The sequence below is a fragment of the Lepidochelys olivacea genome (assembly GCF_965140295.1).
Source record: "Lepidochelys olivacea isolate rLepOli2 genome assembly, chromosome: 4".
NCBI lineage: Eukaryota > Metazoa > Chordata > Testudines > Cheloniidae > Lepidochelys > Lepidochelys olivacea.
Window position 1 is genome coordinate 64,430,961 of NC_140414.1, and position 25,177 is coordinate 64,456,137.

General features: G+C 44.9%; 1 long non-coding RNA gene across 1 annotated transcript in view; it reads right to left on the reverse strand.

Moving 5' to 3' along the window:
- Positions 1-25,177, reverse strand: part of LOC311519616 — a 25,520-nt gene continuing 343 nt past the window's right edge. The window contains exons 2-3 of the long non-coding RNA XR_014711326.1: positions 3,759-3,858; positions 1-264 (exon numbers count right to left, since the gene is read on the reverse strand). This is a non-coding gene — a long non-coding RNA (uncharacterized lncRNA). The remainder of the gene's footprint in view (positions 265-3,758; positions 3,859-25,177) is intronic.

A 25,177-nucleotide genomic window follows, 5' to 3' on the forward strand; every position in this document is an offset into this window, starting at 1 on the left:
TTTTCTTTCATGTTCCCGCATCGCATATTTGGTGTTCATGATTACTGGCTTACAGATATATTTTTAAACATCTGTGAATTAATAAATGAATTTACAGTGAGAGCCTGTCATTGGTGATACTAGAATTTGAATCTTCAGTCTGTCAAGAAATTACGTTGATATTGAACAAAACAAGCCGATTTAGCTCAACTTTTCTTTAGCTTAAGCTTTAGATGTCACCCATAATTGCTTGCAAACTCCAAGGCATGTCAGGAGATACCTCGTCTGCATCAGAAAGAAAGGAAATTTCAGCTGCATTTTACCAAAATATATTCTAAGTAAAGATACTGCATAACCAATTTTGTCTTAATCAGTATTATCAATGATCCCTTCTTATTTTCCCTTCATTTGAGTCATACACCAGTGTCTCATTAACCCATACCCATCCCCTCACTTGTACTGACATATTCATTGGTTCTTCCAGCAATTTTCATAAGAATCTGCTTTCCTATAGTGCACAACCTGTAGACAGCATGTGGCCTCTCAAACTGTTTTTTCTAGCATGCTGGTGGCCCCTCAATGTGGTTGATTTGGACAAAATGGTGGCATAAAACATCGGAGTACAGAAGACAAGACAGATCATATCCCCTCACTAAGGCCCCGATTAAGCAGTTCATCCCTATTCAGCAACACAATTAATTAAGCATATGCATAATGCTGAATAAGTATATTCAGCAAAACACTTAAGTACATGCTTAATTAATTGTGTTGCTGAATAGGGATGGTTTTAAGCATGAGCTAAAATGCTTTGCTAAATTGGTGAAACACTCTTATTAACTTCAATGAGCTTTAACATATACATATTGTTAATCTGGTTTATATTGCAGCTGAAAAGTATTTTGAAATACTTGTCAAAAGCTCCAGTAGAAACTTCTCTTGCTGAACAAGCAGCAAGTATTAAACATGCATCCTGGAGTCCATTCTGAATACGAGAATTAGAAATGACACTAGCTCCTACGTTTTTAGGGGATTTTGTGAGGAACTATGGAAGTTTAACTTCAGGCTCTTCTACTACAGGTCACAGAAAGCCTTTTGAAATCTCCTCCAAGTTGCTGTTTCAGGGAGGTGTGCTGGGGTCTGTGGGATAGGTGTCTAAAGGGCAGTGGAACTATAATAGTGTGGTGCATCCAAAAATGGATGTGGGATAAAACTGCAATGGAAACAGCATGGCTAGTGTGGAAACACTGCACTAATTAGCTCTTATTGTGGTGCTCCTACATCAATTCACTTACCAGTGGTTCAATTCGCTAGTGTAGATACAGCTGGAGACTATTGGTACCTCTGAAAAGCATACATAGCCCATTTGTTTTCCCCTTAACCTTCCTTTGACTGAGTAGCAGCAGCTGAATAACTTCAAGCAAATCCCTACCCAGACAAGACACACAAGCGACTAAGAAGATATAAGAAAAAGGTAAGGTTTGGAGATTGTTGTTGTTGGGATAAAGTATTTTTATTTCTTTTATTTCCTACTCTGCAACCTGGCTCCTTCTCAGTGCAGCTACCAGTAGAGAGAAGCTTGGGTAGAATTCAGATGGGAGCGATTAGGATTGAAGGAGACCAGACTTCAGTGGGGAGGAAAATAGTACTGTGGGGGAGGAGATCAGGGGGCTCCAGAAAGGAGGAGACTGCATCTCTGGGGTGAGGTGAAGGCAGATAGGTCTCTTTCTTTCCCTAAGTGGTGAGGACCAAGGGGAATACAGATTAATGGAGGTAGAAAGAGACAAGGACCAGTGGACAGGAGAAAGAAGGAAACATAAGGGGTGGGGAGGGGGAGAGAGAGAGAAGACCTGGAGGAAATGAGAAAGGATCAAGTGGAAATGAGAACTAAGGATGCAGAAGGCAAGAGAAGAGCAGGTGTTGCTTGGCTCTGCCCAGATTATAGTGTCTCTTGTTTGAGTTCTATAATCATCACATGTATTTCCTACTCTGCCTCTGATTACATCTGCTGAGGAACCTTCTTTTTCCACACTTCCATGATTATACCTGGGGGGGAAAAACCATAGTCAAACTAAAGTGACTAAGGATCAACTGAATGGAGAAGGTTTGGTGTTTTGTTTTGAGCATTTACTCAAGCCATTAATAAATAGATAGGAAAATTACAATTGGCCACTTTGCAAGGCAGCCAGGATTCTGAAGATGGTTGCTTGTGTAAAACATCAGATATCATGCAATTCACTCTTTCGTGAAGATGCAACTCATTTGCATAATTATTTACATACTGGTCCCACCTACCTCCACCCCTGTTGTGAAATCATAAATCCACTGGTGATCTGGTAAACTGCATTGGGATTAACTGAAAAAAAGAAAACTGCATGGTCTGGGAGCCTAGCCAGCTATGGAGGAGGTGTGAGATTTAGGGAGCCCATGGGAAACAAAAAATAAGAGGTCTCTGGAGAGATGTTAGAACAGAGCCAGGAGCAGGTCAAGGCTGAGCCTAATGTCATGAGGTGAGGGAGTGTCAAATTCTGTTGTGCCATTGCCTTTGTACTCCTTGTTGGTACTGCCAAGCAATCTCAATAATTACCAAAGTTAATATTGTATGTACCATTTTTTGTGTCATACATATGAGAGTAGAGAGATGTTCCATTCTCCCATTTCTCTGGGGTAATTTGACTGAATGCCATACGATGACTCAAATGCCATGTTGGCATATTGTCACCCAAAGCAATTAATTGTAATGCTATTACCAGAAATTAGAACAACAATACATAACTGTGACATTTGTAAGGCTGCCATGCACCAACCTACAGACTTATGGGCTCAGCTGAACCCGTTCCATTTGCGAATAGCAGCAAGAGCTATTGACCAAAATCTTTGGAAAATGTAGTTGGAAGGAAAATTAGACTTCTGAGAGCCTAGGCCAGTTTACACTAGAGAATTCTGGTGTTTACAGTACTATGTGAACACCTGGAAGGCTTGCAAAACACATTGGACCAGACTCTTCAATCTACTATGGTCACTTTGCCCTGTCTCAGAATGGCCCTATTCTAGCCAGGGCTGGCCAGTGGAGAGGGCACCTTCTGCAGGGGGACTCTCTGCTAGCATAGAGGTGGCAAAGCTGCCTCCTGCCCCAGACAACCCTTCACTCTGATGTACAGGTAAGGAGCTGGTGGGGGCGTGGCAGATCAGAGCTCTTTTATGCTTGATCATCCATTGGTGTAAGGTCACAGGGTGGCTATATGCTGACGGTGTATGTCAGAAATGCTCCTCAGGCAGCTCTAACTGGTGGCTAGTTACATAGAATCAGGAAACTGCAGCAGACTCCCTGATGACCTCCAGCACCCAAGCTCAGGAGTGCTGGAACAATTTTTATAAGTGGGGGTGCTGAGAGCCAAACTGTAAACCCTGTATATAACGGAATCCACTTCAAGCCAGGGTTTGTAGAAGCACGCCTAGTTCCAGCACCCAGGTTCAAGCTCTTCTTGTGCATAGTTCAGAATCCAACCTGCTGTGTCTATGTATGAAAGTGCTCTAAACATTTCGCAAGCATTACAAGAACTGTTACAATTGCATAAATGCCAGGCCTCAACTCTTTCACTGCTAATGTAAACAAAAAGTACAGGCAATGGACATGGACCTGCACCTGCTAATTTGATCCTCCCAGAACAGTCCCACAATGCTCCTCTATGCCCCTCAGCAACTACTTGGACAAAAATGTAAGCTGTGCTCAGGGCAACTCTCCATAACATCCCATACCATGCAGAATGCCCTGCACTCACCTTCGGCCACAGTAGCTTGTCATCAGAATCACTTTTATGAGACTGCTGTGTTTTGGGGCATGTTACTTGCCAGTATTGAATCCAAAGTTCTCTTGGGGACCTGGAACAATTAAGAGATCCAGAATTAACTGAACTCCACCAACCAGGATGGCATGGTATATAGCAAAGAATCCCAGTAGTGGGCTGAACTCTGTATTAATCACAGCCCCTAATCAAACAGGGAGAAGATCAAGAGTCTGAAAATGAGATTTATTAACTCTTAGCACAATAAGTAGAGTTCTTGGTCAGTAAGGCATTCCTACAGCTTCTTTAATGAGCTAGAACATATTCTCAGCCTCAGAACATTGATTTTGGACAGCAAAAATGCCCCCAAATAGCATAGGCATAGTTTGACTTCTTTATTTCGGATGGCAGCTCCAATCAGGCCAATGCGTAGGGGGGCAAATTCTGTGCCTGCCTGAGGCTTTCAGTTTGTGGGGGAAATGCCCCCTCCCCACCCCCTCCACCCCACCCCCCAAAAAAAGACGTCCATGCCTAATAGCATGCCTGTGAGGGAGCAAAAGGGTAAGTCTCTGCCATTTTCTATATTTTTGGGAAGATAGATTATTCACCTGATATTCCAAATATCCTCCTGCTCCCACAGAATCTTGCACATTCTTTCACAAACCCCAGGATCTCTGTCAGGTACTGTAGGTTAGGTAGGTCTGGATACTTTCAGTTTATTGGTACTTCAACACTGGTAATTACAAGAAGACCTTGCAGGGTTTCTCCAGGCCTGTCAATCTAGTAGCCTTCATAAATGCTACATTCCTACAAAAGATTTTGAGAAAAAATGTTTCTTCTGGACTCTGGTCCTAACTTGTATTTTCAGGGGTTCCCAGCTCTCTGATGGGCCCAGGGCTGGCTCCAGGCACGAGCGAAGGAAGCAGGTGCCTGGGGCAGCCAAGAGAAAGAGACGGCACTTTGTCCATGATTGGGGCAGCACATCTGCGTCTTCAGCAGCAATTCGGCGACAGGTCCTGCTTCTTCTTTTTCTCTTTGCCGCTTGGGGCGGAAAAAAGCTGGAGCCAGCCCTGGATGGGCCAGTGAGGTATTCTGTGATTTCCTTTTAGCCAGTGGTCTGTATCAGATAGAGATGTACTGCACTTCAGAGGATTGGATAGACAGATGACAAGGGAAACCACAATAAGAAATCAGGGCACTCCAAAAGAACAAGATAAATCAGGGATTAGTACAGCACAAATTGTTTTCTTTAAATCTAATCCTATAAGGTATCCTGGAGTAGCAGTTTTTCATAAGGGGGAGGAGAGTGAGTGCAACTATTGTACAGTTTTGGTTATCTAAAGGTCCCGGTGGGCACTGGAAATCTTTATATAATAAAGGGGTTCAGATAGCTGGGGTGCTGGTCTGGCTCAAAAGGACACAGCATGATTTCAGCTACAGCTTCACTTTCTTGTGTCTTCTGGGCCAGATAGCCTTAAGGTCACTAGCTAGTGGTCCTTGCTCATCAAATCCTCATTTACCTTAATCCCCATTCGAGTACATGATTCCATCTGGATAACAAGATTTCATGTAAGTGAGATACAGATAAATGATATTGATACCAAATTTTACACTTCTGTAAATCCGGGGGAGGGGAGAAGTATCACCAAGGAGGTTATTTTTCCAAACACCGCTACCATTGTAATATAAAAATAGATTTTGTTAGTGATAATTAAAACTCTTGCCTTTCTTGACTTTTAAATTCTTTCAGATTTTCTGGACAATTACTCTGTCAAATTTAAACAGTAAAGAGCTCTCTAAATCATAAAACAAAGCTTGCTGCCTTCTGTATATTTCAATTTCTTTGTTTTTATGAGCTTGCAAATCAGTAAGCACTTTGTGCTGTTTGCAACCCAAAATGAGCAGGTCAGGATGTTTACAAGGGAGCCCCAGTTCTAAAAATTTCAGTTTGTATTTTAATTATTATTATTTCCACTTCATCATAATGTAAAAATCCAGCCAATTAAAACTTCCGTTTCAGTGGATATTGCTTCTATGTTTTAATAAAATACTGCTAATCAAATTACTATGAGCAATGCGTCTATAAATAAAACCTTAAAAAATGAGGTGAGCAACTTTCTGTTCTAACATGGCCATCTGTCATATGTAAAGACATCACCCCATTAACCTGCCTACTCAACTCCATTCTCCTTTCAAAGTTGGTTAGGCAAGTTTATGGGGAGGCCTAGATGTTCTTTTGTTTAAATCTGTTGTAAAACCTCCTTCCTTGTGTTCTGCTTTCTGTGCATTTACACGTGTAAAGGTGAAGTGATTATAAACAGACGTCACTACTGTAAACTCCATGCCTCTGTTATATTACCATATGTGACATTTTCATTTCCTCCTGGCAAAAATGAAATCTGATATTTTCTTTTCAAGGAATCATGACTAATATAGATTGTTATATTGATGGCTGTCTTAAAAATACTCCAATTCCTGTTTTAGTTGGTTTGTTGTTTTTTCATTTTGTTCCAAGAATGTATAATTTTTTTCCAGTGTGACAGAAGTGGTTCTACATGTTATAACACCATCTTGCGGCATGCTACCTCAGACCTGGCTATTGCTGGGGGATGTCCAAAGAGAACCCAAGGGGCTGCAAGAACTGATGTTGACAGGAACATAGCTGAGTTTAAATTTTGAAGTGAAGTGTTGAACTCATTATCATCTCCCCTGACAACCCCCAGCAAACCCCCAGCAGATACCTAGCTCTGATCTTTCCACTGTTCCCTCCTTACAATCTAGTTTTTACCAAAGACAATATGGTCAAAAATTAGCCCTGATGTAGGTGAATATAATTCCACTGAAGTTGCATCAATTTACAGTGGTCTGATGCCTTCAACCAGGAATCTGCTATTGTAGTAGTAGGATTTATTGTTTGTATTTTGTATAATTTAAAATAAAGAATAATAAAATGTAGCATGGTGTCAGAAGTGTGCTTCTTATAACCATAACACTATGTGTGTTCCACCAATAACAGAAGACCTGGAGTTTAGCATAGTCCAAAGGGTAAAATGAAGGCAATTTCTAGCTTATTGAATTGTGTTATTAGCAAAAGAGATTTACATACAATTGCTATTATAAGATGTAAATTCATTACCAAATCAAGGAAAAGCCTAAGAATCATGGCATACCAGAAAGAAAAGGAGTACTTGTGGCACCTTAGAGACTAACCAATTTTATTTGAGCATAAGCTTTCGTGAGCTACAACTCACTTCATCGGATCCGATGAAGTGAGCTGTAGCTCACGAAAGCTTATGCTCAAATAAATTGGTTAGTCTCTAAGGTGCCACAAGTACTCCTTTTCTTTTTGCGAATACAGACTAACACGCTGTTACTCTGAAACCTGTCATTATGCACGGCATACTAGAAGAATCATGATATAAGAATATTAGTATGATATGGCAGTACTGTACTTTGGCACAACATTTATAGTACTTTGTTACATTATTATGCACAGGAATCTTGCAATTCCAATGGTCCCATTTAGATAAAAAAGATGCACTAATGAAGGGCTAGATCCTGAAAATGCTTTGACTCGGTGGGTGCGCACCTGTTCAAATCATTTAATAGAACCTACATGAAAATGTCAGAAGCATTTTGTTCAGATTACATTTTCAGCATGGTGGAAACTGTCTTTATCCTTTTAACAAAAGATGTAGTCAAACAGATACAAAATTGTAACAGATTTTATAATTTAGCTGCACCTACACTTGCTGATCAATTTTTAAATACTGAGGATGGAACTCTTGCCGAAGGCCTGGTCTACACGACGGGGTTAGGTCAAATTTAGCCGCGTTAGGTCAATTTTAAAATGAATGCGTCCACACAACCAACCCCGTTCCGTCGACTTAAAAGGCTATTAAAATCAACTTCTCTACTCCTCTCCGGCAAGGGGAGTAGAGCTAAAATCGACCTTGCTGGGTCGAATTTGGGGTAGTGCGGATGCAAATCAATGGTATTGGCCTCTGGGAGCTATCCCAGAGTGCTCCATTGTGACCGCTCTGGACAGCACTTTGAACTCCGATGCACTAGCCAGGTACACAGGAAAAGCCCTGGGAACTTTTGAATTTCATTTCCTGTTTGGTCAGCGTGGTGAACTCAGCAGCACAGGTGACCATGCAGTCCCCCCAGAATCGCAAATGAGCTCCAGCATGGACCGAAAGGGAGGCACTGGATCTGATTGCTGTATGGGGAGAAGCATCTGTGCAGACAGAACTCCAATCAAAAAGAAGAAATGCAAATATATTTGCCAAAATCTCACAGGGCATGTTGGAGAGAGGCTACAACAGGGACACACAGCAGTGCCGTGTGAAAGTTAAGGAGCTGAGGCAAGTCTACCAAAAGACAAAGGAGGCAAACGGTCGCTCCGGGTCAGAGCCCCATAAATGCCGCTTCTATAATCAGCTACATACCATTATAGGAGGGGACCCTATCGCTAGTCCACCACTGTTCATGGACACCTGCAAGGGAGGAGTCTCACGCAACATGGAGGAGGATTTTGTGGATGAGGAAGAGGAGGTGGACAAGGAGGAGGAGAATGCGCAGCAGGCAAGGGGTGAATCTGTTCTCCGCCACAGCCAGAACCTTTTCATCACCCTGGAGCCAATACCCACCCAAGGTGGGATCCCCGACCCTGAAGCTGGAGAAGGCACCTCTGGTGAGCGCACATTTGTAACTACAGTACAGGGTTTGAAAGCAATAGTGTTTAAAGTTTGATTTGCCCTGAAGAATTGGGGTGCATTCGCGGCCAGTACAGCTACTGGAAAAGTCTGTTCACGTGTCTGGAGATGGAGCGGGAATCCTCCAGGGACATCTCCATGAAGCTCTCCTGGAGGTACTCTGAAAGTATTTTGGAATCATTGCAGCACAAAGCATGGTAGCGAATGGTCCTGGGTTTGGGTCACATTCAAGCAACATTCGGTCTATATCTTTCTGTGTTAGCCTCAGGAGAGTGATCATTCATGGTCACCTGGTTGAAATAGGGGAATTTTTGTAAGGGAACAGTAAAAGGACCCCATTCATGCTGGGCTGTTTGCGCTTGGCTAAAAGGGATTATCCCAGAGAATAGCCATGCAGTGGGGTGAGGGGAGGTGTGTGCTGCACATCCACCCGAAAACCACAGTCCCTCCTTTTAAATGTGAAACCCAACCCATTGCTTGCTATGGGAAGGATGGCGCTGCAGTTTGAAACCATTCCCACATGTTATGTGTAGAAGCCAACCCCGCACACCCTTTGCCTTACCATGGCTGCATTGAAACTGAATTCTGTTGCCCAGCCGTGTGTGATGTGTCACCATACCGGCAGGTGCTCAATATCAAAGGCAAAATGCGACCTTGTACCTAAAACAAAAACATATGCTGTCTGCTGTGAATTGCTTGATTCACTGTGAAAGAGTCTACCTTTTGCTCTCAGAAATGTATCATCTTAAATTTTACTCTTCCTTTTTATCTCCGCCCAGGTGCAAATGTTTCTAGGCTCCCCCTATCATCTCTGTCCCTGAGTTTATCGCAGATTAGAGGGCAAAAAAAACGCACTCACGATGACATGTTTTCCGAGCTCATGCAGTCCTCCAGCACTGATAGGGCACAGCTGAATGCATGGAGGCATTCAGCGTTACAGGCTAGGAAAGCATTAAGTGAGCACAAAGAGCAGAGGCAGGAGAGCGAAGGGTGGAGGCAGGAGGCAATGCTAAGGCTAATGGGGGAGCAAACAGACATGATGAAGTGTCTGGTGCAGCTCCAGGATAGCCAACAAGAGCACAGACCCCCGCTGCATCCATTGTACAACCACCTGACCTCCTCCCCAAGTTCCATATCCTCCTCACCCAAATGCCCAAGAACGCAGTGGGGGGGAGGCTCCGGGCACCCAGACACTCCACTCCACTCCAGAGGATGGCCCAAGCAACAGAAGGCTGTCATTCAAACAGTTTTGATTTGTAGTGTGGCTACAATAAGCAATTGGGCCTTGTCCTTCCCTCCTCCCCCACCCGGGCTACCTTGTCAGTTATCTCCCTTTATTTTTTAATTAATAAAGAAAGAATGCATGGTTTCAAAACAATAGTTACTTTATTTCAAAGGGGGGATGGTGGTTGGCTTACAAGGAATTAAAATCAACAAAGGGGGAGGGTTTGCATCAAGGAGAAATATACACAACTGTCACACCGAAGCCTGGCCAGTCATGAAACTGGTTTTCAAAGCCTCTCTGAGGCGCAGCGCATCTTGCTGTGCTCTTCTAATCACCCTGGTGTCTGGCTGCTCAAAATCGGACGCCAAACGATTTGCCTCAACCTCACACCCCGCCATAAACATCTCCCCCTTACTCTCTCAGATATTATGGAGCACACAGCAAGCAGCAATAACAATGGGAATGTTGATTGTGCTGAGGTCTGACCTAGTCAGCAAACAGTGCCAGCGAGCTTTTAAACATCCAAAGGCACATTCTACCATTCGGCACTTGCTCAGCCTATAGTTGAACTGCTCCTTACTACTGTCCAGGCTGCCTGTGTACGGCTTCATGAGCCATGGGAGCAAGGGGTAAGCTGGGTCCCCAAGGATAACTATTGGCATTTCAACATCCCCAACAGTAATTTTATGGTCTGGGAAGTAAGTCCCTTCTTGCAGCTGCTCGAACAGCCCGGAGTTCCTAAAGATGCGAGCATTATGCACCTTTCCCGGCCATCCCATGTTGATGTCGGTGAAACGTCCCTTGTGATCCACCAGTGCTTGCAGCACCATTGAGAAGTACCCCTTGCGGTTTACGTACTGGTTGGCAAGGTGGTCAGGTGCCAAGATAGGGATATGTGTTCCGTCTGTCACCCCACGACAATTAGGGAACCCCATTGCAGCAAAGCGATTCACTATGACCTGCACATTTCTCAGAGTCACTACCTTTGATAACAGAAGGTCAGTGATTGCATTGGCTACTTGGATCACAGCAGTCCCCACAGTAAATTTCCCCACTACAAATTGATTCTCGACTGACTGGTAGCAGTCAGGCGGAGCAAGCTTCCACAGGGCTATTGCCACTCACTTCTCAACTGTCAGGGCAGCTCTCATCTTGGTATTCCTGTGCTTCACGGCGGGGGAAAGTAACTCACAGAGTTCCAGAAAAGTGGTCTTCTGCATGCAAAAGTTTCACAGCCACTGTGAATCATCCCATACTCGCAACACTATGTGGTCCCACCAGTCTGTGCTTGTTTGCCGGGCCTAGAATTGGCATTCCACTGTATAAACCAGCCCCACTGCCATCATGATGTCCCAATTGCCACAGCCCATACTTTCAGGAACATCTGTATCCATGTCCTCATCAAAATCGTCCTTGTGCTGGCATCTCTTAGCTCGGTTCTGCATATACGCCAGGATAATGCACGAGATGTTTACAATGCTCACAACAGCAGCGGTGAGCTGAGCGGGCACCATGCTTGCCGTGGTATGGCGTCTGCAGGAAAGCCGGAGAGCAGTGTTGCAGCAGAAGCGGTGGATGACAACGGATGCCACGAGAATAGATATTTATACAGAACGACGAGAGGACCTGTGAGGTGGATTCATGGCACCAGGAGAGCAGAGTTGCAGCGGAAGCGGTGGATGATGACGGTTAGCAGTTGTACTGCACCGTCTGCTGACAGCAGCACCCAGGACACAATGGCAGAGGTGACGGTAAGCTGAGCTGAGCGGACTCCATGCATGCTGTGGTATGGCATCTGCATGGAAAAAAGGTGCGAAACGATTGTCTGCCGTTGCTTTCACGGAGGGAGGGAGGGGTGACTGCCGACATGTACCCAAAACCACCCGTGACAATGTTTTTGCCCCATCAGGCATTGGGAGCTTAACCCAGAATTCCAATGGTGGAGGCTGCGGGAACTGTGGGATAGCTACCCACAGTGCACCACTCTGTAAGTCGATGCTAGCCAAGGTAGTGAGGATGCATTCTGCCAACTTAATGCGCTTAGTGTGGACATATGCAATCGACTGTATAAAATCGATTTCTAAAAATCGACTTAGATAAAATCGACCTAATTTCGTAGTGTAGACATACCCTAAGTAAGGAATGAGTAAAAACAGAGTAAGGACTTTGGGATTTGGCCCTTAGAAAATAACTGTACGTTCCATTGCTCCATATATATACCTGTGCTATTAGAGGCCTAAAACCCAAAGTTGTTAATGATTCCAGGAGTGGATACAATGTGCAATGTCATACCCCTCATTCTGCTATTGGACAATGAACTCTCATTGAGGAAATAACTCTTTATGTCTTCACTTAGCAAATCCATTTAACTAGTTCGATTGGCAAGAGATATTGTGTGCCATTAGTGACCACTGAGAAAAAATATATTATCCTTTATTTTGAAATATTTATTTCTAAATGAAAAAAGCAATTACTGGCATTGAAATGTGTTGATGTTAATTGTGATGACTAATCTATTCTTTTCCAGTGTTTACATTATAGCAGAACAGCACAATCTGCAATTAGGCAAATTGGTATCAGCTATACATGTCTCTTTAAAAACGAAAAGGGGGGGGCAGGCCACATTTCCTCCTCTCAGTTTGAAGGGGGTGAAGGAGGATACGTATGAAAAGTGTCAGATTTTTTCTGTGCCAAACGCTGTATGTTGGAAACCATTCCCATACAGTGATGGAGTAAATAATCAATGCTATTGCAGAACTATTTAAAATGTGATTCTATTGTCAAAAGTGATAGTAAAAGTAGCTTGGGGGGGGGGTCGGCTTGGCTCCATATCCTGGTGGCTGAGTGATTTCCATATCAAATTTGCTGAGTTTGTAGTAAAAAGATGTTTTTACTAATTGCTAACCCCACAAGTTCACCCTGGGCTCAGACAGTCAAGATGGGGTTCTTTTTATCTTGTGCATCTTTACCAGTAATAAAGCATCATGAGGCAAAATTGTACCATTAGCTCCACCTGGGCATTAGGAAAAACAAACTAACACCCCCCTCCCCAGTTCTTAGCTTGTAAAGTCAGCAAATATGATATGAAATCAGTGAGAAATAATAAACGGATGCACCACAGTACCGTTTTCATAGTCATCCTTTGGAGCAGTATGAGGCTTTAAGGAAAATGTAGAACATAACTTTCACAGAAGTAATAGAGCTCTCTTAAAGAGGTATGTGATCAGCAAAACCTGTTCTGGTCAGCACAACTGTAGTCTTACAGAGGAAAATCAAACACTGTATTTCCTTCAGTAAAAGCACTAGATAAAATACATAAATGTTAATTATTTGGTCAAAACAAAAGCAAAATCCTGCAAGCATTTTTTTAAACTGCGGGTTGGAGGTAAAATTTCTAGTGGAAAATACAGTACATAAAAAACAAAACAAAACAAAAATACCTCTAGGAACAAAAAAAAAGAGAAATCTGCATATTAGCAGGTACTGAAGTAGAATTTATAATTGGTACAAGATTCTCCACCACTGGAACCAATCATGCCCACCCCCCATTTAATTTGCATATCAATGAACAAGTTGAAAGTAACAATTAAGAGACACCATGTACCCATTCCCTGTGGAGCGCTATTTAAAGCACACTTTTCTTCCAAGTACAATTAAAAATCAGAGTAAGAACATGCAAGGAGACAATGCATTGCAATTAAAGCGATAAACACTGTGCCAGCTCATACCAAAACACTTCTACTCCAGCAACAAAGCAGAAAAGGAATGACTGTATTTAGGACAATGCCAGAACATTGTGTGGAGTTCCAAATTCATAATGCGTAGCTCAACTTTATTTTAGAATTGATTATAAACAAAAAGTTTTTTCCAGCATAATTGGGAATACTGTTTTCTTTAACAAAGTTGACATAAATCCATCTGTCTTAGCCCCTATTATCAGAATGCCTGAGCACCTCACAATCTTTAACGTATTTATCCTCATCTCATCCCTGTGAGGTAGGGGAGATGCTATGGGGACTGAAGCACAGAGAGGTTAACTGGCTTGCCTGTGGTCACACAGGAAGTTGGGAGCAAAGTAGTGACTTGGACTCATAGACTCATAGATATTAAGGTCAGAAGGGACCATTATGATCATCTAGTCTGACCTCCTGCACAATGCAGGCCACAGAATCTCACCCCCCGACTCCTGCAATAAACGTCTCACCTATGTCTGAGCTATTGAAGTCCTCAAATCATGGTTTAAAGACTTCAAGGTGCAGAGAAGGTGAACTGAGGTCTTTAAAGTCCTAAACTACTGCTCTAACCACCTAGGAATCCTTCCTCTCAGTCTATCAAAAATATGTATATGTATGTATGTGGTGTGACTATTTCATACAAATAAGATACAGAGAAGTTGTTGATCCTACGACTGCTTCTGTTAGGTGGATACCTATAGGCGCCAACTCCATGGGTGCTCCGGGGCTGGAGCACCCACAGGAAAAATTAGCCTCCTTCTCCCTCCGCCCAGTGCGCCGCGTCCCTACTACTCCCCCTCCCTCCCAGTGCTTCCCGCTGCCTAACAGCTGTTTGGTGGTGCTTAGGACTTCCCTAGAGGGAGGGGGAGGAGTGGGGACGCAACATGCTCAGGGGAGGAGGCGGAGAAGGGGCGGGGACTTGGGGGAAGGGGTGGAATGGGGGTGGGCCGGGGGGGGGTGGCGGGTCCAACACCCACCGGGCCGAGGGGAAGTCAGTGCCTCTACTGTAGGGTGACCAGGTGTCCAGTTTTTTATCAGAACACCCAGTCGAAAAGGTACCCTAGTGGCTCCAGTCAGCACCACCGACCAGACCGTTAAAAGTCCAGTTGGCAGTGCTGCAGAGCCAAGGCAGGCTAATCCCTATTTGTTGTGGGGCACCGCACTGCGCCCTGGAAGCAGCCACCATGTCCGGCTCCTCGGTGTGGTGATGGGGGCGCCACACTGCTCCACCAGCTCTGCACTCCTGTTGGCCAGTTCCCAGCCAATGGGAGCTGTGGGGGGGCTGTGCCTGTGTGAGAGAGCGGCGCGCACTGCCAAGCCTCCTTCCATGACTCCCCCTCCCCCGCCTAGGAGTTGGACCTGCTGGCCACTTCTGGGGTGAAGCACAGTGCCCCAGGACAAGCAGGCAGCCTGCCTTAGCCCTGCTGCACTGCTGACCGGGAGCCACCTGACGTAAGCCCATGCCCCAATCCCTTGTCCCAGCCCTGAACCCCCCAAAATGCGGAGCCCCCCAAAATGCAGAGCTCCCTCCTGCACCCCAAACCCCTCATCCCCAGCCCCAGTCCAGAGCCTGTACCCCCTCCTGCACCCCAGAGCCTGCACCCCCCACCCAGAGCCCTCACCCCCCTGCACCTCAACCCCCTGCCTTAACCCTCAGGCTCACCCCCCCACCCCTGGAGCCCCCTCCTGTACCCCAACCCCCTGCCTCAACCTGCAGCCCCCTCCCACACTCCAAATCCCTCAGCCCCAGCCTGGAGCCCCCTCCTGTACCTCAAACGTCTTATTCCCAGCCCCACCCCAGAGCCAGCACCCCCAGCTCAGAGCCCTCATCCCTCCCACACTCAAACTCCCTGCCCCAGCCTGGTGCCCCCTCCAACACCCCGAATCCCTCATTTCTGGCCCCACCCCAGAGCCTGCACCCCAATTTAGAGCCTTCACTCTCTCCTGCACCCCAACCTCTTGCCCCAGCCCAGTGAAAGTGAGTGAGGGTGGGGGAGAGCAAGCCACTGAGGGAAGGGGAATGTAGTGAGCAGGGGGTTGGGCCTCAGGGAAGGGGTGGGGCTAGGTGTTCAGTTTTGTGCCAATAGAAAGTTGGCAACCCTACCCTACTGTTGTAAGTGGGACTCCAACTGGATGTAGAGAGTATACTCATTTAAAGGCAGTTGCAAGATCAATGTCTCACATCTGACTCTCAATAAAGTTGTGGAGTTTAAGGCCAGAAGGGACCGTTATATCATCTAGTCTGACCTCCAGTATATCACAGGCTACTAACATCACCCACATGCTAAACCCAACAAGCGAAATTAAACCAAAGTATTTAAACCACAGGAGACTAGACTATTCTGTGCCGTAGACAAAGAGTAGAAGGGACCGAGGTGCACTAGTGCCTGAAGCCCCTGCAATAGCAGGGAAATGACTGAATGAGATATACACTGATATTCCTGGCAAGTGACCTGCAACTGAATGCTGCAGACTCATGCCAAAGTATCTTTGGAAACTCTGTATAAAAAAGGACATGTGAAAATGTGTTCTGTATCACAAACACATTTGCTCCATTGGAAAATTCCTGTTTAAGTAGTTGAATCATATAAGCAAAATACTTAAAATGAAATCACATGGAACACTTATACAGCTCTCGGGATGTGAAATTGTACATATTCACATAGGTTAGCACAGTAGAGAGAATGTGTTTCATTGATGGGATTTAGGAGTCATGTTTATTAGTATTGTCCATCCCTACTCCTGATGGATTAAAACTCCTCACATATGACTAGTTTAGAAACACTGCATTTGGAATCAGTATGAACAGTACAGGTAATGTTGGATAAGAGGAGTCCTGATATAGCAGTGGACTTGAACCAATACTTGGTGTTTACATTCTCTTAGTATTCTATCACTGCAGAATTCAAAGACATTTTTTTTTAGTGGTGACTCATGCAGGAAGAAATAAACTATACCCCCAAACAAGGAGATGTGAAGATTCTGATATACTTGAGAGAGATTCCCAGAGCAGCCAAGGAGGTAAGAGAAAATTTCACCAGAGGAAAGATAAAAAGGTTTTCTATATCAAAATTCAGACTACAGTAAATTCTCAGAGTCAACTAAATAAATCAGGGTTTGGAATGAAGACTATGATGACAGAACCTTAAATAGTCTATGACAGTGACAGAAGGATCCCTTATAATGATCTCAAAATACTTGTGGGGCTTTCCTGAACATTTATTTTTTGATGGTTGTAGTCATCTCTGAGATGTTGCTATCCATCTAGATCAGTGTTTCTCAATGACTGGTCCGTGAACCAGCACCAGTCCCTGAGATATCCCTAGCCCAGTTTAGGAAGGCAGCAAGCTGGTCTCTGGTTTCAAAAAGGTTGAGAAATACTGATCTAGATTACAGATGCACAATACCAATATATCTGACTCCTAAATCCCATCAATATTAATACCTGCCACATATAATACTAACAGAAGTGAATGTGCCCAGTACCCATTCTTTAAAGTACACAGAATGTCGAGTTCTGGCACCCTGTACAGAGGTCTTCTGCGCCTGGACTAGTTATTTCTGTTGACTTGCCCTGGCAGTCGGTCAGACCAGGTGAGTCTCATTCACAGGATTTTTATGCTTTTTGTCTGAGGTACTGGGACTGAATTATCAGACAGGAGGCTTTAGAAACAACCAGATGAGATTTATATTGAACTGCTCTTAAGATCAGAACAAAGGGAAACCAGAGGAAGTTGTATGTGCTTGTGCATAAATACATGTGCTGTTTTGAGAGAGGGGTAGGGACCCTGACCTGTTCACATTAGAAGATATATCTTACTATTTTTCAGTGAATAAGCAAGATACAAACAGGTAAAAAGGAAGGCCCATCATTGCAGTTAGGTTTGCATCCGGGGGCTGAAAAATATATGTTAAACAAACCAGGATTTCTACTGGTTAGTGTGCTGACCGTAGAAAAGGTTCTTGTATATTTATACACCGCTCCCACCACTGTAGCTCAGATTCTGCTAGCACTTCTGTCATAAATATAAGGGAAGGGTAACCACCTTTCTGTATACAGTGCTATAAAATCCCTCCTGGCCAGAGGCAACATCCTGTTACCTGTAAAGAGTTAAGAAGCTCAGCTAACCTGGCTGGCACTTGACCCAAAGGACCAATAAGGGGACAAGATACTTTCAAATCTTGGGGGAAGGAAGGCTTTTGTTTTGTGCTCTTTGTTTACGTGGTTGTTCTCTCTTGGGACTGAGAGAGGCCAGACAGAAATCCATCTTCTCCAACCCATCCTAATCCAAGTCTCCAATATTGCAACCAGTATAGGTAAGCCAGGCAAGGCGGATTAGTTTATCTTTTGTTTTATGTGAATTTCCCCTGTGTTAAAAGGGAGGTTTATTCCTGTTTTCTGTAACTTTAAGGTTTTGCCCAGAGAGGGATCCTCTGTGTTTTGAATCTGAATACCCTGTAAAGTATTTTCCATCCGGATTTTACAGAGATGATTTTTACCTTTCTTTTTTTTAAATAAAATCCTTTTAAGAATCTGACTGATTTTTCCATTGTTCCAAGATCCAGGGGTTTGGGTCTTTGATGATTTTGTAACCAATTGGTTAGGATACTATTCTCAAGCCTTCCCCAGAAAAGGGGGTGTGTAGGGCTTGGGGGGATATTTTGGGGGAATACGTCTCCAAGTGGTGTCTTTCCCTTTTCTTTGTTTAAAACGCTTGGTGGTGGCAGCATACGGCTCAAGGACAAGGCAAAGTTTGTACCTTGGGGAAGTTTTTAACCTAAGCTGGTAAGAATAAGCTTAGGGGGTCTTTCATGCGGGTCCCCACATCTGTACCCTAGAGTTCAGAGTGGGGAAGGAACCCTGACAACTTCCATTAAGAACCTTATTTTCACACATTCATATATTGTCTATAATTAAAAATTCACCATGGACTGAAACTTATTAGACAAGGTTTCTGAACTATGTTACTTTATTTAAAAAAAACCAACATTTAACTGCTGTAGCAGGAATGAACTTCAATGGTTAGGGAGTCAACACAAACTACGGGAGAGGAGGATTTCTATGCAAGAATGAGATTCTGAGAATGAATAATACTGGGGCCCAAGAAGAGATCAGGTTATGGAGAAAAGGACTCAGAGATATTGTACTGTAGAGAGATGTTGGCAAATTAGCAGGGGAGGATGGTTAAATTTGAAAGAAGTATGTTTAAAAAAGAATTCCAACCATTTTATTCAGGCTGGAAGTCCAAAAGGATAAGCATGACCAACAGTGGAAGTGTATTTGAAAAGAAAATACCTGCTGATTAAATGCTGTACACAAGGGCAAGATTGTATACTTGAGAGCTGTGTGTGGAAAGGGCCTTCCCTATGCTTATCCATCTGTGCTGTGCTGGGATGGGCCACCTTCGTGTTAACCTACAGAAGGTTCTCTGGTCAAGGACTGAGTGACTCTGGGTTGGGAGTAGGTAAGTCTGGGGTATGTGTGTGAATGCTCTCACCTGCCCCAGGAAAATTACTAGAAACAGTTAGCATAGAATTCCAAGGATCCCAACTATCATGGTCAAAGTGCCTGGGGAAGATCTGTAGAGCAATTTCACTAGAAGAGTAGTGCCAGAAACCTGGAGCGGGAGATGCCCCAGAACCGGTGTGGAGGCAGAGAGCATACTTCCTGCAGATCTCCAAAGGCCTGCACAGACCTTAGTGGAATGTTTTTCTGGAGGAGACACCTGAAATCCTTCCACAGTGGGGATGGCAAACTTCACCATCATGGAGGGCAACTCATTAAGAGTGTCCCCCAGAATCCCTCCTTTTCCTTAGGGGAGGAGATGCTCTGGACCTGTGTGGTCACCATAGGTTACCATGTGGTTACTTTTTTCCACCCAGCCAGCTGATTGCAGCTAGTTTCCTAATGAAATTGATTTTATTTATAACACTTGCAATAGAGCACCCTATAGACAGAGATCATAAACCTTACTTTAATTCTGGTTTACAATAAGTAGTAATGCTTAGAGGAGTCTCTGATTGTTCAATTTGCAACTTAGGGCATGTCTACACTACAGCCGTAAGTTGACCTATGTTAGGTTGACTTACAGCCACTGCAGCTGCTTCCACTGACAGAAGAGGGGCATCGTGGAGGGCAGAGAGCCAGGACTCTCTTCTCAGAGCAATTCCTGCCGGGAGCCCAGCTGTTCCCCGGGCCTCAGCTCCCAGCTGGGATTGGCGGTGCAGCCTCCCAGGCTTCTTAGCTCCCAAAGGGGATTCTGCGGGCCGCAGCCTGTCTGGGAGTGGGGAGCTGGGGACAGCTGGGTTCCACCTGCCAAGCTGTCTTAATCAATTTCATGGCTCCAGCTTGGGTGATGTTAAGTAATGCAGTGCCTAAACAGATGCTACACCAACATAAGCCCAACGCCTCTTGTGGAGGTGGAATTATGATGTTGGTGTGGTAGGGCAGTTACATTGGCGGGAGCTGAGTGTGTACATTGACATAATTAGGTTGACATAAACTGCCTTACATCAACCCAACTGTGTAATGTAGATCAGGCCTTAGTCATGGTGAGAAGTGCTTTTTACTGTTTTGAAATACCAAATTATCTGGGTGAGCAAAGAGCATGCAGTTTTCTTCAGCTTATTCTTACCCCTTACCCTCCTCCACACATTTGTCATGTCTGTGGAATGCAGAATCAGCTCAGGAAACTGAACAAGGACCCATGGGCAGCACATATAAGAGGCCAGGGGAGGGTAAACCTCCCAAAAAAAGCTGGCCATGTGGGGGAAAATGTCATGGATGTGGCGCAGGTCACCTGTCCAGAGGTGCGCTGACCTGCCACTGCTTTTGTAGTGCTGGAAGCCAAGCTCCATAGAAGTTGGGGGGGGCAGGACAACAGCACCTGGACCGTGGCCTGCCTGCGCCCTGCCCTACCTCGCCTCTTTCCCCAAGGGCTCCCCCTGCCACTCACTCCTCTGTGCCCCCTTCCCCAAGTCTCTTCCCCCGCACCCGCTGCTTGCTTTTCTCCCTGGCCCCCAATCGCTAGCCTAAGACAGAAATAAGTGATGAAGCCATGCCTCCTCTCCCCACCCCCAGAGGAGCGAGCAGCAGGTGTGGGGGGCTTTGGGAGGGGGCAGGAAGAGGCGGAGCAGGGGTAGGGCCTTGAAGGCAGGGCCATGGCTCTGATGCTGGAGGCCCCCCAGCATACTCCTAGGTTGCTTCCAGCACTCACGGATGAGTCTCCCCAAACGGAGGACACCTGCACGTGCCACCTATGCAGTGAGAACTGTGTGATGCCCTAAAGCGGACAGTAATACAGCTGATATCAGATATTTCCTAGAAATGGACAATTATTTTTGGGGTAGGGGGATACTAACAAAAAACTTCTGCAACAACCAAACGAGACTCTGTGAGCTCTGCTTACCAATAAGAACTCTTCGGGTCTGATGCTGTGCTGCTTGCATCTTGTGCAGCTATATACACTTGTGCAAAGTGGGAATAAAAAGCTAACCAAGTGGAAAGAAGTAGAGAATCAGGCCCTTTAATTTAGAAAGATCCTCCCTAGGCTTCGACTGGGGAGAAACAAAGAGTCAGAGTTTACCTGGAGTACTTTTATAGTACCATTTTGCTTGAAAGACTAATATAGTAGCTCATGGGCTAGGTGCATTGTCACCTACTAACTCAATTACAATTAAAAGTAATAGAATCACTTTAAAGTAACTCCTGCTAACTGTTTAAATACATTTTGTCTGGCCAATGCAGGCAAAGTAAAACTGTTTTAAAATAATTGTATTAAAACCTGCCAACCTGTGGCCCCAAGAAGCCATTCCAGAATCAGGGCATTGCTAGGATATAGGACTATCCTGGTCACATTCTCTTTCCCAAGGAATTTTCCCTGCACTGATGCTGAGAGGGGAGTGTCACTGAGCTGCTTTGCTGGATCTGTCACTTGAGGACACTCATTACACAAGGATAATCTTCTTAGGGCCTGATTCTCTGGCTTTACAGGTGCTTTGTACCCTGGAGCCATTAGCAACATAGCCATAGCAGAGCCAAGAATCAGGACCTATGTGTTAGGAAGTTGGCTTGAGGGGAGTGAAAGGGCTCACTAGAAGATCTTGGAAGAGGAAAGGCAGTATGGCAATATGTAAACAGTCCAATAAAAATGGTCCTGGATTCATTATGGGCTCTGCCAACTTGTTGTTAATTTCAGTGGCTCTGCTGGTGCATGGGTCCCTCAGGCAGAGTCTGGAGGTGGTTTAGCAAAACCTGGGAACAAAGTTAGTTTTATCCCCACAAAAAGACACCAAGATGTGTGTTCAAAACCAGGACCTGCCTAAACATTCAATACACAAAAAGAAAAGGAGTACTTGTGGCACCTTAGAAACTAACAAATTTATTTGAGCATAAGCTTTCGTGAGCTACAGCTCACTTCATCGGATGCATGCAGTGAAAAAATACACAGACGCTCTAGATCTCTAGTATTGGGGGGAGGAACAGCAGGGCAGATGAAATTCTAACAAATCACCAATTGCATATATGGACTCTTTAATATTAAAGTTATATATGGCTGACCTTGCTTACTCTTCCCTGTGGTGTTATGTAGACTGCATAAGTTAAAGCAGAACACAGGACTTACTGCAACTGGATACCTAACATCTGCTGGCATGAATTTTCATGGATCAGATGAAAGTATAATAAAGAAAAGAAGAGAGTTTTGAATTATAGAAGCCCCATCAATAATAGATTTCCTATGAGTTGACTACTGAAATACTGGTAAGGAGGCAATGTATTCAGTCCTGGATAGGAACATTGAGAATAGTGATAAGAGGTAAACTTCTTGTACATAGTGGCTATTATTAAATATCATTTAATTCTGTACTCGTTGGTTTCTATTAATAGTTGAGAACTTAGAGTTTAAAGAAATTTATTAATTAGTGGCAGATAAGTATTTATTTCTGCTCCAAGAAAATCCCACTTATCTATCTGCCTGCAGTTTCTGGTTGATACCTGCAAATGGGATATGTTTCATCTAGGTTCCCATAAAGCTCCCTTTGATGAGCTACTTGCCAATATTAAAGTAATAAAATAAAATGGACTTTCCCCAAAAAAGTTGGGGGACAGGGGGCGGGTAGCAGGCTCTTAGCTGTCAAAGACTGGGTATACATTGTAGTTGTCCATCCAATTCTTCCTTCCTGCCTCAGGGTTCAACGAGTACTCCGTTGAAATTCTGACTCCTGTTGTGGTCTATACTACAGACTTATGTTGATATCTGCATCACTTTGGGGTGTGGAAAATCCACACTCCTGAGCGGCGTATTTATACCCCTGGTGTAGATCATCCTGTCGATGGGAGGGCTTCTCCCATCAACATAGCATCTGTCTCTTAGGGAGGTAGAGGACCTACACCAACGGGAGAAGCTCTCCTGTTGGCGTAGGTAACGTCTTCGCTAAGTACTATTGTGACTCAGCTGAACCGGAGCCTCTATTAACGATAAGTGAGGCTGACAGCATCAGGCCAACTGGGATTTCCTTTTCCAGATGGCCTGCTCAGGGCTCCCACTGCCTCTTCACTCCTATGAGTCACTTGTTTCTCTGCAGAGCCCCCTTCTTTAAAAATTGATTCCAATCCCATTTGGGGAAGGGGTTGCAAGGCAGACAGACTTAAGTTATATGGAGAAGTCTTGCCAAGACTTGGATGCTGGCTTCTTGCAGATACTGGGCAGGCAAGAGAGAGCAGGAAGTTTTTGATAGGTGAATATAATCTTTGGAACTTGATGCAGAAAGCTGCCGACAGTCCCAGGATGGAGGCCAAGACTGAAATTTATTTTGGCTAGTTGTGCATTGTTCTTTATTTGTGTGAGTGGGAGTTTAAAGTTACCTCAGGCTGCACTAGGGAAGCATCAATCAGTAACACATGGGCAGAAAAGAACCACTGAGTTGGAGATCTAGCTAGCTTTTCTGCTGGGAACAAGAAAAAAGATAGCTGCTGTATGGCTTCCCAGCTACCTTCCTCTTCCCCCACCTCAAGGAAAAGCGCAGATTCCCTTGTTGGACACTGGTGCCCCGTCTTTCAGGGAGAAGAATGAAGATTTCCCTAATTTTAGACTGATCCCCGAGGGAAATGAAGATGAGAGCCCCCTGCATCTCTTTCTTGTCTGACTATATTCTCTGGCCTTCTGGGTGGGGTGGTGGTGAAATCCAGTGATTTTTTTTTTTTTTTTTTAGGTGTGTGTGTGTGTGATTCCTGGTGGGGGTGGAAATAATGGTGAAGCAATAAAAACATGCTGTTGTCCTAATACAGTTTGTAAATGAGAAAGTAAATTACTGAGAAACACAGCTTGAACATATTGCTCATGGCAGTTCAAACTCTACTTGCTTGCAACAACTGTATTTAACAAGGCTTTCTGTGTCTGTGGACTGGAATAGTGGGTGCTCATATCTGGGGGCTTGATTTGGGTCCCACTAGGCTAGCATAGATGGAGATTATCTTTTCTGAAACAATCCTATATACTACATACCATGACAACTGGCGATTTAAAAGTCTGGCCTTTATTTGGTGACCAAAGATCAGTATCAAGCCAATATTGGGTTTTCTTTGTCCTGCATTACAGCAACAACTGTGCACAAGAACTTACCTAGTAATAAAAATGCATAATTTTTATACTATGAAAAGAAATATGTTGAAGTGTTGCCCAAGTCAGGCTAAGGCATAGATATGTGCACCAAAGCTTCTGGGGCCATGTGATCTTTCATTTAAAATGTTTCTAGCTGTCATGGTTGTGAAGACAAGCTTGGAATAATGAACTGAGTGTATTATATACAGCAATTGTAGAAAGCCTGATAAAATAGCTTTAAGAGGTGTGAACTGCCCTTTGCATCTCCATGGGTTCTTAACTCTGAAACCTGATGTGCAAGGAGGCCACCACTGCTCCCACCCCAACAATCTAAACAAAGGATTTGGGGGCCAGGTGATTCTTTTCATCTGCCACCTCAGAGGAATGGCAGCAGTGGGGAGCCCCACTGCTGCCATTCCTCTGACCCCCAAATCCTTTACTTAAATTGGTGGCATCTCTGTCCACCTTTCTGGGGCAGAAACCAGCTGCATGAAAGATGGAAGAGGTCTGTGGAAGGGGGAAGCCCCCTGCCAGGAATGGCTGTTGTGTGGGTGGTCCCTGCCCTGGGGGAAAGGGTCCAATATGGGGATGTGCCTAGGGACCCAGGCAGTCTTAATCTGGCCCGGCCATGTGTTAAACATGAATGTCTTGTCCTATACAGTCAGTACAGATTCACCAGTAGCTGGTGTCCAACCTCCCTCCCTCCCACCTCGGCCAGTCATAGATACCTTGTGTACGTCTGTCCCTTCCCTTTCCCGCCCCATCGCCATCCCCACCCCCTCCTATGATTTTTGTGACCTTTTGTTGTTTTAACAGGGGAGGGGAGGGGAGGGGAGACAAAGAACTGAGCGGGAGGCAGCTGTGGACTCAGAACTGCTGGAGGATTGGGCGGGGATCCGAATTCATTCCTGGGCAGGGGGCCAGGCCAGCGTGGGGCTGAGCGCTTCAGCAGCGGGGACAATCACCCGAACCCTTAGCAGCGCTTGCAGCGCCCACGGCGGCGGGTGGGGCAGCCGCAGCGCAAAAATCAAGGCACCCCCTCCCCCCCCCCGCTCTCTAGAGCTGTATTTTACATCGCCGGGGGGACGTGCACCGGCGGGGCTGCAGCCCGCGGTAGCCACGACGCCAGGGCCCATGG